Source organism: Anas acuta, chromosome 8 (genome assembly GCF_963932015.1).
Source record: "Anas acuta chromosome 8, bAnaAcu1.1, whole genome shotgun sequence".
NCBI classification, from domain to species: Eukaryota; Metazoa; Chordata; class Aves; order Anseriformes; family Anatidae; genus Anas; species Anas acuta.
In genome coordinates, this window is record NC_088986.1 from 2,122,279 (window position 1) to 2,137,605 (window position 15,327).

General features: G+C 49.6%; 1 protein-coding gene across 2 annotated transcripts in view; it reads left to right on the forward strand.

Annotated features, from left to right (window-relative positions):
* Positions 1-8,887: 8,887 nt before the first annotated feature.
* Positions 8,888-15,327, forward strand: part of JAK1 (Janus kinase 1) — a 54,490-nt gene continuing 48,050 nt past the window's right edge. The window contains exon 1 of one of the 2 annotated variants that reach the window (XM_068690130.1): positions 8,888-9,060. The gene's annotated coding sequence lies outside the window, so the exon portion shown is untranslated. The remainder of the gene's footprint in view (positions 9,061-15,327) is intronic. The other variant, XM_068690129.1, reaches the window with a different exon arrangement.

The window sequence follows — 15,327 nt, forward strand, 5'->3', positions numbered from 1 at the left end:
CTGTGGAGCTGGTACAAGGAGTAAGGTTCCTTACCTGCCTAGCCTTGAGACAGATTTAAGGGTGGATAACCGAGCCAGGCCGCTCAGGGAGACCCCATAACTCCCACACCGGGTACTGGTGAAAGCCAGAGTGAAGCTGCCAGCTGAAATGCCATGTGCCTCCGGGCTCCTGATTGCGATTCTCATTTCCTGTTAAAACAAGCACAGCGTCGAGCTCTGGCATGGGACAGGAACTGAAAACGCTGTCTGTGCCTCCGAACAACACCTCTCCGATCAGATTTAACGGGAGCCCTTATCTCCTCTCTCACTCAGTGGACACCGCGTCCATCTCTTTTCCTGTAGCTTCCGACTGATATCACAATCGGACAGACTTATTATAAATACTTGTGGGTTTGCTATGTCTAAATATTGCTACACGCGAACAATGCAGCTATCAAGTCTTTTTTGGCAGTGGAACACTTCCTCCCACGAGCTGTGTTAAAGCAAGATGTAAACAGCGTGCGTACAGCGATGTATCACAGCGCTTTGCTTCTCAAAAACAAGCTCTCGGAGGGCCGGCCGCTCCCTGATAAAACTTTCTGCAACGCGTAGCTTTGATGCCAAGGCAAGGCGATTTTCTCGTGACATTTCTCAGCCGTCCTTCTGGATGGATGTGTTCTGCCCCAGCGGTTCTCAGGCTTTTGCAGCAGGAAAGTCCCTTTTCCCATCTGGAGGCTGTCTCTCTCCCACCCACGTTTCGCCGAAGCACAGCAGCTCCGCTCCTGCATCTCCTCGGGGCCGCGAGGCTGCAGACCAGAGCTCGGCTCAGCTCCTGGCTCCCGTCCACAAAGCATCCTTTTAGGGTAGAAATTATTGCTCCAAGAGAGCCAGCCAGCAGCTATCTGCCTCTGACAACAGTGGGATCAAAGACATCCTTTGTCTGCTAGCACTGAACCTTGGAACCAGGTGAAGGCTGTGCCTTTCCCCCTTTTTTATTTTATTTTTTAATGTGACTTCTCTTACCATACAGCAGAAAGCATCGGCACCAGCAGCCCTGGCTGTGGTTGTGCTAAAAGGAAAAGGAATCCATCCCAACAGAGCTCCAAGCATGCAGTTGTCGTTCCAAAGTCCAGCAGTGCCCCATATGAATCAGGCACTGTTTTAATTACTGTTCATTCAAATTGTCTCTGGCTAGCACAAAGCACTCCACTTGAACTTTAGTCCAGGCCTTCTTGATTAAACATTTCTATAAATCAAGAACCCTAACTGCAACGTCTTGATAAGTGCAAGTACTAGTTGCCCTGGAATGCAACGATGACAAACTTGTTTTTAGGTCAGGTTAAGCAATGCCTGAATGTGAGCCGAGAAATGTTGGGCAAATTAGAGTGAAAAAATCAAACAAACAGAAATACCAAGCTGATGGAGACTCTGGTGAAGTCTAGTGGAGCGATCAGAAATGTTAGTAGCTCAGAAGCCTATCTTAGCATACCAGCTCCAAAACCATCTCACGCTGCCTGCAAAATTTCACGAGCATAAAGGGAATTCAGCACGGACTCGTGGCAAGCATGCTCAGCTCCACTGCGGCGATATTTTCACCTTCCAGCATAAAAGCAGATGGATGTGCTCGAGCTGCCTCCTTCTCCAGCTGCTCCCAGCAGAGTGCTGTGGTTGTCTCCCCGCTCCTGCTGCCAGGTGAGGGGGGTCCCTCTCCACGCCGCAGTAACAGGGATGGCAACAACATGTTCCTCCTACGGGGAAAAGTGGTCTCCGAGTGTGCTGCATGAACGAAGGACGTGATTGTTTTTCCCTTCTGCATGAAATATTTCTGCCTGCATCTCACATTGGTTGTGCACAAAGCACGCGGGGCTGGAGGGGGGCTTTGGGCACCGCTGAGCATTTGGGGGCTGAGAGCTGGCTGTGCAGTGCCCCATCATCCCCTTATCTACCTCCACCTCTGATAGGAACAGATAAAGGTATCTCTGTCCACCGCTGATGGTTCCTCCTGCCTCGGATAGCGCGCAAACCCTAGACTTTTGTCAGTAGCTTGATTCACAAAGGGACACTGACGTTAATCGATGTCGGGCTGGGGACAGAACTGCTTACCTGGAACTGGGTGTTGTGGCACAATACCAAAACCACTGCTCTCGTGGCCATGTTCAGGCAGGTGATAAATTCAGCATGGTTTGACTTGGTATGTAGTTTGCTCTCCGTAACATTTCACAGCAGCAGGAGAGGCACGGAGGTATGTGTGGATGAGTATCCTCTTACAGAAGGTCACGCTTTTATATTGTGCTAATATTACCTTTTCTGGGACCAAACCTTTCACTTTTCTTCATGTGACAGGTGAAACTCTGGTCCCAATCCCAGATTCCTCGTTGACTTCAAGAGGATGAGGGCTGCACTTAGTCTTCATCTTAAAGACACACAGGAATGTTCATCTGACACTGAGAAAAAACATATTCAGCTGTAGCAAAAAACAGGGAACAAAGAGGTGCAGCTGCTGGCTGCGAGCAGGAGGTGGGCACGGGGAGCTCTTTCTGCCTAAACCCCTTGAGCAGAGATGTGTTGGCACCCTAAGTTCCAGCTTTTGAGCTAAAATAGCCCCTCTGTGGCCCCTCACCTCTTGCAGAGGGAGGTAGGCAGATAATTCCTTCTCGTTCCAGGCAAGAGCACTTGGCTGTAAAGCCAAAAGCCACGAGGAGCCACCGAGAAGAAGGAAGACATCTCAGCCACCTGGCAGATCCTCTGGGCTGTGCTCCAGTGCTCGCTGTACATTGGTTGGCAGACACGTGCTCATCTCACACAGACCATGCCACGGGATTTGGGCTTTGGTTCTGGAGCAGCCACCAAGCCCTTGGTTTGTGTGGCTCAGGACATGTCCGTCCCCGGTGCGGTGCACAAATCATTCTCCTTAAATTAAGGCAAACTCAGTACAATTCGGTCAGCACAGATTCTGGCCAGCACAGCCGAGGGAGCAGAGCAGTGGCAGCCCCATGGCCTGGGAGGGATGGAAAGGACCAGAGGCTTTCAGCGGTCCCACAGCTGCTCCTTGCTGCCGCCTCCCCACGGCGAGCCAGAGAGCTCGCTATCGATTGCCCTCCATTTTAATTAACTCCAGAAGCAGGCAGAGCACACTGAATAATTCAAGAGAGACATGTGTTTAAACATTCGCAAAAGCCTCAGATTCTTCCTGGCTAAAAATAAGCCTGTGAGAGAGCAAATTACTGCTGTTAGAGGTGCTGCCAGATGGAGAGCAGAGCCACGGACCCCATCCTGGCACCGTCGCGTTGCTCCGCTCGAGCGGAGCCCAGCCATGGGTCTCATCCCTGCTGCTGAGACCAACCCGGGGGTAATAGGGGTGGAAAGTTCAAGGGAAAGAGTCCGGGCACAAGGGCAGCACCAGCACAGGAGGCTTCGTTCTGGTGCTAGCAAAGAGCTCATGGCAAAGAGCCCTGGGGAACGGGCCAGCAGAGGAGGTGAGGCTGGAGGTTTTAGTCGTAGGTCTGCAGTTCCAGGGGTTTCTCTGCTTTCTCTAACTGTGAGTCTCACGTCCTGGGGGTATGGAATATAGCGGGACTTTAAAGAAGCACACAAACAGAAACGTGCCAGTGCTGGTGCCCTTTGGGTCAGCGCTTTGGAGCAGCCGAGCAGAAGCGGCGAGGAGGAGGCAGCGAGGCTCCATGCTGATGTTCCTGACCACTGCCTGGGCTGGCCTGCTGATTTGGTGCAAGCAGTTACAAGTGATTTCCTTAAACTTGTTGGCTTCATGTTCCCAGAATGATAAAAAAACGCCATGTGTTGTTTTTGAGAGAAACTTCCATCCTGTGCAGAACAACAGCTTCTCAGGACAGCTCGTGACACGGCCCCTCCAGCACCCAAATCCTTCCTGCATGCTGGGGTGAAACACAGTGCTCCAGGGGACTCTGGAAATTAAAGCTTCCAGAGGCCTGTTGCTAATGAAGCCTAATTAATTTTGGATGTAAATTGGCCGTGCTGCTGCAGCTGCGTTTGAATCCCCATTAAAGGGAAAGTCATTTTAATCAAACCCCACAGTGGGTGTTTTATCTGGCAGTGATTAGAGGAGCCCAGTATCTATTTAGTTCCTTCTTAGTCTAAAGGATTTTTCATTTTTTGCCCTTTTAACTCAGATAAATGCAAGGCAACAAGCCACAGCCTTTTAAAACCATTAAGTAAAATAAGGAGCACTACAGCAACATGCTCTTACTGCAGCTCAGCCTTCGAAGGGGCCTGAACCTCACCTTTCCCACCTCCACGATCGCTGGCACTGTTCATTTCCCCCCTAACACCCCACAGATGGACACGCAGCCCTGCTGCATGTGCTGTGTCCATGGCGAAGCAGAGCAGCAGGGTGAAGGCAAAGATGAGGGTGGTGACCTCCTGGCGCTGGCATTGCTCGTCTTACCGGGCTTGGAAAGTCCACAGATCTCCAGATCTGGAGTTTGCCATCCAGCTCTTATTTCTGAGCCCTCCGTGCCACTGTTTTATGATTCTTCGATCCTCTGATTGTGTGGTGCTCTGACCGTGAACACCACCCTTCCTGGAAACGTGACGGGAATTCTCCAGATGACAGAAGGAAGGGGGAATACAGCAAACTCCACATAAAACTGCTGCTCTCCAGCAGAGACCAAGGAGATCAGGAGTGGGGTTTGGAGCCGGCCACCACCACTCTGCCCAATTTCATCTGGGACAAGCTTGGGTTGCACTGGTCTATTATCATCAGAGAAAGCTGAAGAAAATTCAGGTAATACTTTTTCTTCAGTGACGGGGAAGAACCAGAAAGCTGGCAACAGGGAGAAAACAGCTGAAAAATGCAGGTAGCAACACGAACGCTCCCACCGCAGGACCGAGGCACGGCGGCAGCATCCCAGCCCCGTGCTCCCGAGCTCGGAGCCGAGCGTGCGAGCTCCAGTCCCCAGACAGGGAAGTCGGGAAGCGGACTCGGCTGTGTGCTCGGCTTCCCACGCGGCTCTGCCAGCTCGCTGGCCCCGAGCAGGAAATCCCCCCGCAGCCTGGCTTTCAGCAGCGGCTGCCACAGCACCCTGGGAACAGGGACTGCTTTGGGCAGGCACGATTTGAGCTTTTTTTCAAAGTATATTTAGATCATTGACAAGGGGTACTTTGTCTTCCCAAATTGAGATTATTAAAACCCCAGTTGGCTTTTTTTTTTTCTAAAAAAAGTGTCGTTGGTGGTGGTCGAGGACAATATTTCGAAGTAGTTATTTAAGAAGAAATAATTCACACATTCCAGCTGTCTCAACATAAATTCTCTCACTTGCTTTTCCAAGCAGAGACGAGCTCTCTGACAGCAGTGTCACAAACACGTTTTCACACATGTTATGTGAGCACAGGAAGTTTAAGATAAATTCAGCAACAGATCAGATGAAAGGCCTTGTGCACTTGCATATCTATTTATACAGCCCCCGGGGCAAGTCCCACCCCATCACTGCAGTATCCGGGGCCTCGCGCTCCCTAAGATATTGCCTGGTGATGGAGGATGGTGCTATCCTCTTCGCTGATGGGCTTGCAGGGAGGATCTTGCCCAAATTTCCCCTGCTGCACCACTAACAGGCACCCAAATTTAGGTTTAGGGCACCCCTTTCGCCTGGCCCAGCTCTGCGCTGCCCCACGGTGCTGGTCCTGCTCCTCTGGCCCCGTGTCCCGGCTGCTCCTCGCACTACAGCCATGGGGTGAGCCCAGCCTGGCGTGGGTCTGCTTGGGAACAGCTCCTGCCATCTGCCTCAGGAAAAATGGCTCTGAGTGAGAAGATCAGTTTCGATGATCTTAAGGAAAAAATCCCCGACACGCTCTACTTTGTAACTCCCATCCCTGGAGGGAAAACTGGAAGGATGTTTTTCTTTGGGAAAAAAAATTAAAAACGTTTAAAAAATAAACTCTCGTTTGAACAGCAGTGAGCATAGCCTGATGCTCTGCAGAAGCGTACAAGAGCACAGAAAATTATTGCCAGCATACTTTCTAGTGCCATTACAGCGTAAGGAATTGCTGACATTGAAAGCAGAGACCAGTTTTACACCTTACATAGCTCCTCTGACTTCCCTGCCTCCTCCTGATCTTCTCTATCATGTTTGAGAAGAACCAGACTCCAGACACACTGCCAGGAACAAACCAAAGACAAGTGAAATCGCTCAGATGGTGTTAAATCACATTTATGTAAGGCTGCAGTCAATTCCAAGCTGATGGCATCAGCGATTTATAGCACTTTACCGTACGCAGAGCCACTTGCTGTGGTTTGAAAGGCTATGGAAAAAAAGTTGTCTTAACATTTATACTCCTTTAAATAGTGTGAAAACCTCACCTTTTCAAAGATAACCGAGGCAGAGGTTAAGTTTGGCTTCTGGAAACTTGAAAACTGAAGTAGGGGAAAATTTGTACATAACTGCCCACCCTCTTCTTTAAAGAAGGCTGTAGGAGAGAAATCGTTTGAATTTCATTTGAGTTTTAATTCACAAATACCAAGAAAGTCGAGTCTAGATATATTTTGATTTTTTCTTTTCTTGGAGGACATCAGTGTTTCCTGGAAGTTGCAAAATAAAGAAATAAGTGAGATACAGAGCAATTCGCCCGACTCGTCGCTCCACCCCAGTACAGTACTTACAGGGGTAGGAAAAAATGTTTTGCTTCAAAGACCTTTTCTGCAGCTCTTTGCAGGCCCACTCTCCTTGTGAGCACGGGAACACATTCAGCTACAAGTACCTGCGATTAATCCCACAGAAAAAACTGCTTTTAGTGTTTTAATTTAAAATTACATCCTTGCCATAGGATGGTGTGTTGTGGGGAAAGCAGGCTGGAGGGTCTGAGCACTTAGCCTGCTTTCCCAAGGAGTAGGTTTTCTGAAACTGCAGTCTGTTTGTCCGTCCATCCGTCTGTCTGACAGCCTCACGTCCCCACTGACAGCTTTTGAGCTTGTTGGTTGCTCCCAGACAATTTAGCAGGGAGACAGAGGTGTTAAAAATACTAAATTCCTACAAATTTTTGTGAAACTGAGAGCTGGAAAGAGCAGAGAGATGTACGTCGGTGCTGCCCCAATGAGGAAAGTAGACAGATCCATTACTACGTTTGGGGATGGGCAGGAAACCCTGTTATTAATAGAGTTTTTAGATTAATTTCTAGAAGCACATCGATTTCACTGAAACTACGCATCACAGAACAACCAGCAGAAATCAGAAGACATCACAGTCCTGAAATTAAGGAAAAAAAGCAAAAAGCTTTCCTTGAAGGACGTGGCCCTTGGGAGCCTGGGTCATCCTTGGGCATGGTTTTGGGCTCTGAGCCCTGGTTTAGACGGGGGCAGAGGTAAAGCTGCTGTCTTCTGAGCCGCGGCCTCTGTGAGCAGCCCCAGGCTAAGCCCCTTATGCAATCCTTCCGTCACAGCCTCCTTCTTGGCTTTGGTTTGATTTGCAGCTCTGATCTGGATTTAAGGACATTTGCAGCATCAATAGCTGTGCCGGGAAAGGAACGCTGACTGTAATGCATAGGTAATAGAGATCTGGTACGTTATGAAGCATGAAAACTCACCAAGGAAAGCTGATTTTATCACCACGCAGGCAGAGCCACAGAAAGGGCTAGCAAGAGTTAAAGGAAACCAGTGGAAGTGCAGCATTGTTGGGCAAATCAAGGGGGAATGCAGAATAAGAAAGCAAGAAAAGGCCTTGGGAGGGGGGAAAAAAATCAATGTCCATCTATCTTTAGTTTGTAAACTACAACCACATGGCCATGCCTATACGTGCAGTTGTGCAATCAGCCCCCGCCGCACGGCTCTGGTGTGGGAGATGGAAAGGTTTGGGGTGATTTCCAAGGAGAAAAGCTTTGCAAATCGGGACAGCCAAAGCATGAGGCAGATGTCAGCGTGTAAACACTTTGTAACAGCAAAGGCACCTGCACACCCGCATGAGAAGGCCTTGACAAAACGATGCTGTCAGCCTGCTCTGATTAAACCAAAGCAAATGACGTGAAACTACCATTGTGTTGAAAGCAATCACCTTTCCCGCTTTCTGTTTGTTTGTTGTTTGTGTGTTTTTATGCTCGATTTGGCTATTAGGACAGTTCCTGTGAAATGCAGCTGGGGCTGGTGCTTCCCTCAGAAGAAAACGCCAAGTGCGTGTGCATGCGCAGGAAGGGGGCAATGATTTTATTGAAGTGAATTGTTTTCTTACTGATATTACTTCCACTCAGGCTGCTTCCTGTGAGTTTCAGAGTTTGAAACCACAATGAAGAAACCGATTTCTTTTCTGTGCAGAGGGGAGAATTGTTTATCTCATCATTTCGGTGTAAACACCGAGGTATTCACACCGCCGCGTTGCGCACGTCTGCGTGGAGACAGATAGGCCTTTTTTTTTTTTTTTTTTTTTTGTTTAAGCGGACCAAAACACACCAGTATTGTTTTCACTAGAAGATGTAGAGCTCAGAGAAAAGCAGAAGACGTTCAAGAGAGCTCTGCTGTGGATTTTTTTGGTCAGGATTACGGAAGAAACAGGCAAGTCCTGGTTAAAAGCCTTAACGTCGGCCTGCCAGGCAGCAGCGCCTGCCTGCACCTAGGTGCTGTGGGAGACTTTAGGAGTGATTTTTGGGCACGGGATCCCTTCCACCCCATTTCTAACCACATTTTACAACACGGCTTTGAACGACTGCTCGAAAGCTGAGGGACAGCAGTGACAGCAGTGAGCAGATTACACAGCAGGCTTCTTTAGGCACCGACTTCTGCCCTTTAGGACACAAAACCGGGCACTGGGCTACCTTCCCCGGGCATCACACCCCCGGGGCCCCTCACAGGGCTCCTCACAGCGCCCCAAATGGCGGCTGCCCCCGGTTCCCCCCCCCTCCGGGGAGCAGGAGGCGGCCGCGGCCGGGCACCACCCCGGGGCGGGCCGGGCCCAGCGCATGCTCCGCGGCCCGGGCCCGCTGCCGTGCCGGGACCGCCGCCCTGCTCCTGCCCCTGCCCGGTTGTGGCTGCCCCCAGCTCGGCTCTCGAACAGCCCCGGCCGCCCCCAGCCCCGCGGGGGCAGCGGGAGAGGGGAGCGGCCGCCTGAGGCGCTGGAGGAGGCGGTGAGTGGAGCCGGAGGGGGGCTCGGGGCCCGGTGGTTTCCCCAACCCCACCCCGGGGGAAGGAGCTCGGGGAGCCGGGAGGGAACCGGGAGGGAACTGGGGGGGGGGGGAACCGAGGGGGAACCGGGGGGGAGCCCCCGGTAGGACCCGCAGGGCTCGGAGGGTTTCGTCCCCGCGGTGGAAATGGGGGTGGTGGGAGCCGGGTGCTGGAGCAGCGCCGGGCTGGGGCCGCGTGGTGCTGGGCGCGGGTCGAAGTTTTTTTAAAAAAAAAAAATCAAAAAATCTAAAAATTTTAAAAAAATATCGAAAAATAAGAGATCGCGGGGGTGTTCCCGGCCGATCGCGGATCCCCCGTGGGCCCTCGGTTCGGCTCGCCGGCAGCGCTGCCTCGCTCCTCGGTGCGGATCGAGGGCCTGGGCGGGTGGATGCGGGCCCAGCGGGGAAAAAAACCCGAGTGTGTTGTTGTTTGAGGTCCTCCTGTTGGGTTAGGGTTGAAAAAAGGTGTCTGAAAGCTTATAGGGGAGAACCAGGAAATCAGGCTGAACGCCGGCCCTGCTGCGGAGCCCTCTGGCTGGGGGCACGGCTCGGCCTCGACAGGAGCTGGTGTGGAGGCAGGGGAACACCTCAGGGCTGTGTGGGGGTGTTGGGACTGCGGAACAGCCCCGTGGGGTGCTCCAAAATTTTTGGGGAGGGAGGATGTAGGCAGTCCAAGTCACACCAGCACTGAAATTTAACTCCAGTCGTCCCAGTTCGGCTCCCACTGGGAGAAGATGCTCCGAGGTGGTTTTCTGTTCGCCGGCGCAGGAGAAAGCTGCGAGTTCTGTTTTGCCCTTATAAGGGGAGCGGTAGGCATTTCCTCCTGGCACTTGTTTGTAAAAACACGCAGGAAATTGCACCTTGCTCAGGGCTTGCGCCGGGGAACGGCCGTGGGACAGGTGCTTGGGAATCGGGAGTGGGTTGGGGACACGCTGCCGGAGCCCTGGCAGCTCACATCAGGCCCTTGCTGTCACCCACGGTGTCCCAAGCGAGCAATCGCAGGCAGATTTCTGTTTATTTATTTATTTTAATGTAAATATATTCACAGTGATTTGGTTCTCCTTGAATATCATTCTTGTCTGAGCAGCTGCGTGCCGCTTGCCCCCAAGCCCCGTGGAACAGAGAATGCTCTGTGCTCACGCAGAGCAAAACTGCGAGCTTTTGACCTTTAGGAAAGGTTAGGTTAAAAAAAAAAAAAGTGTAAAAAGGCAAAGTGAGTGGGTTTCAATTTGCTCAAGAATATAAACGTGGAACTGTAATGAATCGAAGCTTGTCAACTCCTGGAAGTCTCTGTGCTGCAAAAATCTTTCAGAATTAATTTCAAAAAATAAGAAGCGGAGGCTGGAAATTCAGAACTGATAGGGAGTGTGCTGTTTCTGCATATCCAAATGGACTTGTCTGCTAAATGAATTTAGGAAACAAATGAGAAGCAAAACCTGGAGAGAATATCTGGTAGAAAAGCTTTGGAAAGCAGACCTGCAACAGCTGCAGAGCAGAAAGTGAAGTATCTGTGAGCAGTCACAGGGGAGACTCAGTGGGTGAAGTCAACAAACCTTTTAAACTCATCTTTTGTAGGCAGAGCCCGCAGTTTAAAGTTACTTTAATTCTTCTACCTCATGTCTAGAGGGGCTGGAGGTCATCTAGGGTTCTTGGTTGGAAGAGTAATTTGGTAAATTTGGGCTAACTTTTCTGTAGTAGTTTGGTCTTTCAGATAAAAGCCTACATTGACAGAGAGCAGCTTCCCTTTTTTGTGCAGAGGGGAAAAGTCTTTGAGTTTTCTCAGGCAGCGTCCTGACTGTCAGAAGTGCTGTTGCGGACAGGAAGGTTTCACCTCTTTCCTACCATGTCCCTCCCTCGACGTGGAGGTGCAGGGTGTTTTTTCCCCTGCAGAGCTGGCCTCGGGTTTCCTGGCACCTGGCTGCTGCTGCTTTGGTACGAGGAAGAAGTTCAAAACGCAGCACAAACCCGAATGGAGCACCCTTGACTCTGCATGCTGTGTTGGGCATGAATTGCACGGGAAAGAGCTGCCCTGTGTGTTTACATAAAGAGGAAGGTGTTTGAATTGTTTTGAGGATTTAAGCTGTCTAGATATGAAAACAAACCCTTCAGCCTGGCTTGTGTTTGCATCTGAAAAGGGTCATTAACAGAAGCCATAAAGCAGAAGGTGTGATCAGAAAATGAGATACAGAGAGATGACAGAGTTTGGTCTTGGTTCCTGACTTACCTCATGTCCATCAGCAGCTAAAAATCATTCAGAATAAAACATTTTGTCATGAACTGTCGATACTCAAGTTGGACAGGTGACAAAGGAACAGCAGTTTGTCATTTCTGACTGATCAGGCATTATTCCTGTAAACACACTCCGATTGCTCTGGGTCTCTGAAGCACTTAAGGTGCAATTAGATTTCAGGTATCGATAATGGCAGGCACTTGCCAAATTGCCAGAAAATGGCTTTTAGTGTTCAGCGCGCGTTTCAGCGAGTCCTGACGGCCTGCTCCTCGCGGGGGAAGCTCTGCCAAGGACTGACTGCTCCCTTCTGCTGCTTGGATGAAACGTGGAGGGAAGTGGATTCTTAGCAGGATTTTGGGGTGTCTGGTGGCTAAATTGTTAATTCCATCTGTTTCTATAGCGTCGATTCAATGGGTGAAGTGACAGGTCATGGGAAGATTAATCTGCTCCTTTATTTGTTGGGTTCCCCATCCAGTATTCTGTTTTTCCCCTTCACCCGGTCCTTTGGAGGAACCAAAAAGGTTTGAAAAGCTGCTGGGTTGCTTGGGGGTGGTGGTGGGGTAACGTTGGCTCCTATGGGCAAACCAGCTGCAATTTCTCATGATTCAAAGTGGAGGGGGAAGTGAAGAAGCGTGATTTAGTGGCTCTAATATCCTGTCTGGGTGGATTTTTAAGGAATAGATCCTGAGAATTTTCTTGTTCATCATAAGGGTGGCTGAAGGGCTTAAAGCTTCAAACAGTTTTTCTGGCTAAAATATATATTTTTTTTGTTATTCCTGGGCTGGTGATATAAATACCTGCATAAATGATAGAAAACTTGAGCTAGGTGAAATTGGAAGAGCAGCTTTGTACATGGAAAAGTGTTATCTTTATGTCTCACTGCATGCATCGGCCTTTTACCATCCTTTTGGTACCAATAGTGACACAATTTTGTTGTTTATATGGTTATTACTGTTACTGTTCAATGTTTTGATATACCTGTCACACAAAATTGGTAGCTTTTTTTTCCCCCTCCAGGAAGTGAAAGGTAAAAATAGGAAATAAAGGAAAAGAACCGAGAATTGGAAGTTAATGGAAAAGCTCAGGGTGCGTGCATCATCCTGAACTGAGGACAGAGGCACTGCTGAAGGCCTGAACAGTCAAAGTGGAGCTGGTGCTTGATGCAGAACCTCCCAGGAGGCTTCAGACCTGACCAAATGCAGTTGAGCTGACAAAGAAAAGGAAAATTGCTCGTGTTAGTGGAAGTGGGTGAGCACTGCTCTTGGTTCTGCTCAATCAGCTCTGATGGCAGCACAGCCACCTTCCAGAAGCACAGGTCACTGCTGCCAGCTCCGTAAAGGAGAGTTTGCTGTCAAATTGGAGGAATTTGGTGGTTAGTGCTAACTCCTGAGTTTTGCATCAGGTGAGATTTAGCGTGAGTCAAAGCTTGGGTTGTTTGTGTGCTGGAGGAGGGGACAGGAAGGCTCACAAAGATAGGAGCAGGATGGATAAGCATGAAACGCGTCGTTGGATGGGTTTTGAAGCCTTGGGTTGGGTTTGAAGCCCTTTATTTTAATCTCAGCTGTCGCTTGCCCGTGCCTGACCTTGGCCAAACAGCCTGTTTATTCCTGCAGTGCCTTTCTGCCCCAGACTCTCCTCCCCAAGCTGAATTCCCTCTGCATGTATTGAGGTAATATTGACTCTCTCTATTTTAAACAAGAGAAAATTCCTGTCGACCAGTAATTGCCTTCTTTGAATTAATTCCCAGTGGTGCGGCAAGCGCAGCTTCTTGCAGATCAAAGTATTGAATGTTTTTTGGTTGTAAATAAAGAATGAGGGGCAGAGACATTTGTCATTTCCTCCTGCGAAACGACCTGCTGGTTTCTTATAAGCCTTTAGTCCAGAGGCTGCAGGTCCAATTCTGCAGTTTGTTCTGAGATTGGAGATAACTTGTAAAGCAAAGCGAACGTCTGTTGGTGCAGTGTTTACTTCAGGTTTGTAAGAGTTTGCCATCCCTCCACCTCGGTTCTTCGTGGTTTGGTTTTGGAGAGGCAGGAGCGCTGGGGAAGATCAGTGGGGACAGCTGCTCGGCCCTCCGGTCTGGACTACACAACACTGCTGGGCAGCAGCTCGCTTTAAGGCACGTAACAGGACGTTGCGTGTCCACAAGCAGCTTTAAAACACGCGAAATATTCCCCAAATCCCCCAGGTAAGCCTTTGTGTCTGTAGGTAAGGAGAAAAAGCAGACCAAGGTACCAGATCCTGACCTGGGCAGGGCAGCAAAGGATCTCTCGGTGAGGTTTGTGCGTGTGGCGACTCGGTTCGTCAGGAAATGAGCTTGGCACACCGAACTCGTACACCCATTTCGTGATGCCAGCAGCACAAAGCAGTACATTTAACAAAACAAGCCCTAAAAGCCTTGGCACTTGAGCAGGCTAAATAACTTCCTGTTGGTTGCCATCCATAAATACCTGTCTCTGCACTGCTCGGGGTTTCACTGGGGTACAATACATCCAAAGCAGGTTTTTGTGTGTTTTTTTTTTTTAAAGCTCTATTAGGCTGCAGGGCATTAGTTGTTCAAGAAAAAGGTACAGGAGGTACCATCTAGCTCAAACCTTGCTCTGGGCATTATGCTCATGCTTTGCTATTTAACCCTGCTGCTTTGCATGATGGTTTCCTTTTCTTCCTTTTTTTTGTTTTTCGTTTAGTTTTTGACCCAAGGCTCTCACACCTCAGCCTGGTGGTCTCCTGCGTGCAGAGGAGAGGTGGCCACCCTCACGTCTGAGGTTTTTGATGAAGAACAGCTACGGGCTGGTGTTTGCAGTTGGCGTTACACCGTTCTCCCGTAGGCTCTTTCGTATTTACTGAGGATGCACAAGAAATAACCTTTCACTTTCCGAATGCTTCTGCATTTCGCTTTTCCTCAAAGCATGGCAAAACATACCAATAGTTTTGAAATTGTCTGAGCCCGTGTGTTTAGAGAGTTTAAGAGTTCAGAAGGAACCAGCCAGGCAAACCACCCAGCCTGACCTGTGTGCACCAGCTTCCCCTGGCCCCCCTTGCAGCCCTGAGCTGGAGCACGCTGCTCTGCAGGAGTTACCTGCTCCTCTGGAAATAAAAAGGCACATTTTCTGCTTTCCTTTTTGGCTTTATACTCTTACCAATTTGTTGCATTTGTGTTGAACTATTTTTTTCCCCTTATTTGCATCTTCTGCCCTTACTTTGATTCTCAGTTTTCCGCTAACAAGCCAATTAATATCCGCAGCTTTCTCCCCTGCAGCAGTGCTTCCAGCAGTAAGTTACCTCGCAGATTTTCTGATGACCGAGTCTTACTGCAGAAATCTTGTTTTCTGCTCGTTTCTGTGACCTCTCCAGTTTTTGGATGCCTTTTAAACTATCTGCACCAGCAGAGCATAACCTGTCACTCCCCACCAGCATGCAGGCAGGGATGTCTCCTCTCCTATCTCGCTGCGAACTCAAACTGTTGATTTTCTGCTTTAATCCTCCTGTGGTTTTCTTTTTTTCCAAGATTCAGAGCTCTGCAGTGGCTGTGTGGTCTCCAGGTGTCCCCAGCCAGCGCTTCAGTGCCTCCAGCTGGCTGGTGGATGGTCAGTAGCACCCAGAGGGCGAGCACCCCTCAGCACCTCTCCCCTTTGCAGTTTCCTAGTGGAATCTTCAAATAATTGTTCCCCCGTTAATAATAATACGTTGGTGATATATTAATATATAATTTATATATAATTTTTTTCCTTGGGGTCTGCAGCATCCTGTGCTCCAGGGAGAGGCAGAGGCCGTGCCTTTTGGTGATGCAGAACGAGTTCCCACAGCTCGATGAGCGCGTTGTACGTTGATGCACATCGCTGGTGTGAGCACTGCCCACCAGCATTCCTGCCTGGCAGCCTTTGTCTCACCACTGGCGTTATCTGGAAAAAATCAGCTTGTGGTGTTCTGTGCCAGCACTGGCTTTGGAAGCAGTTCACGACCGTGCATTATGAGTGTTTGCAATAAGAGCTTTAAATTCC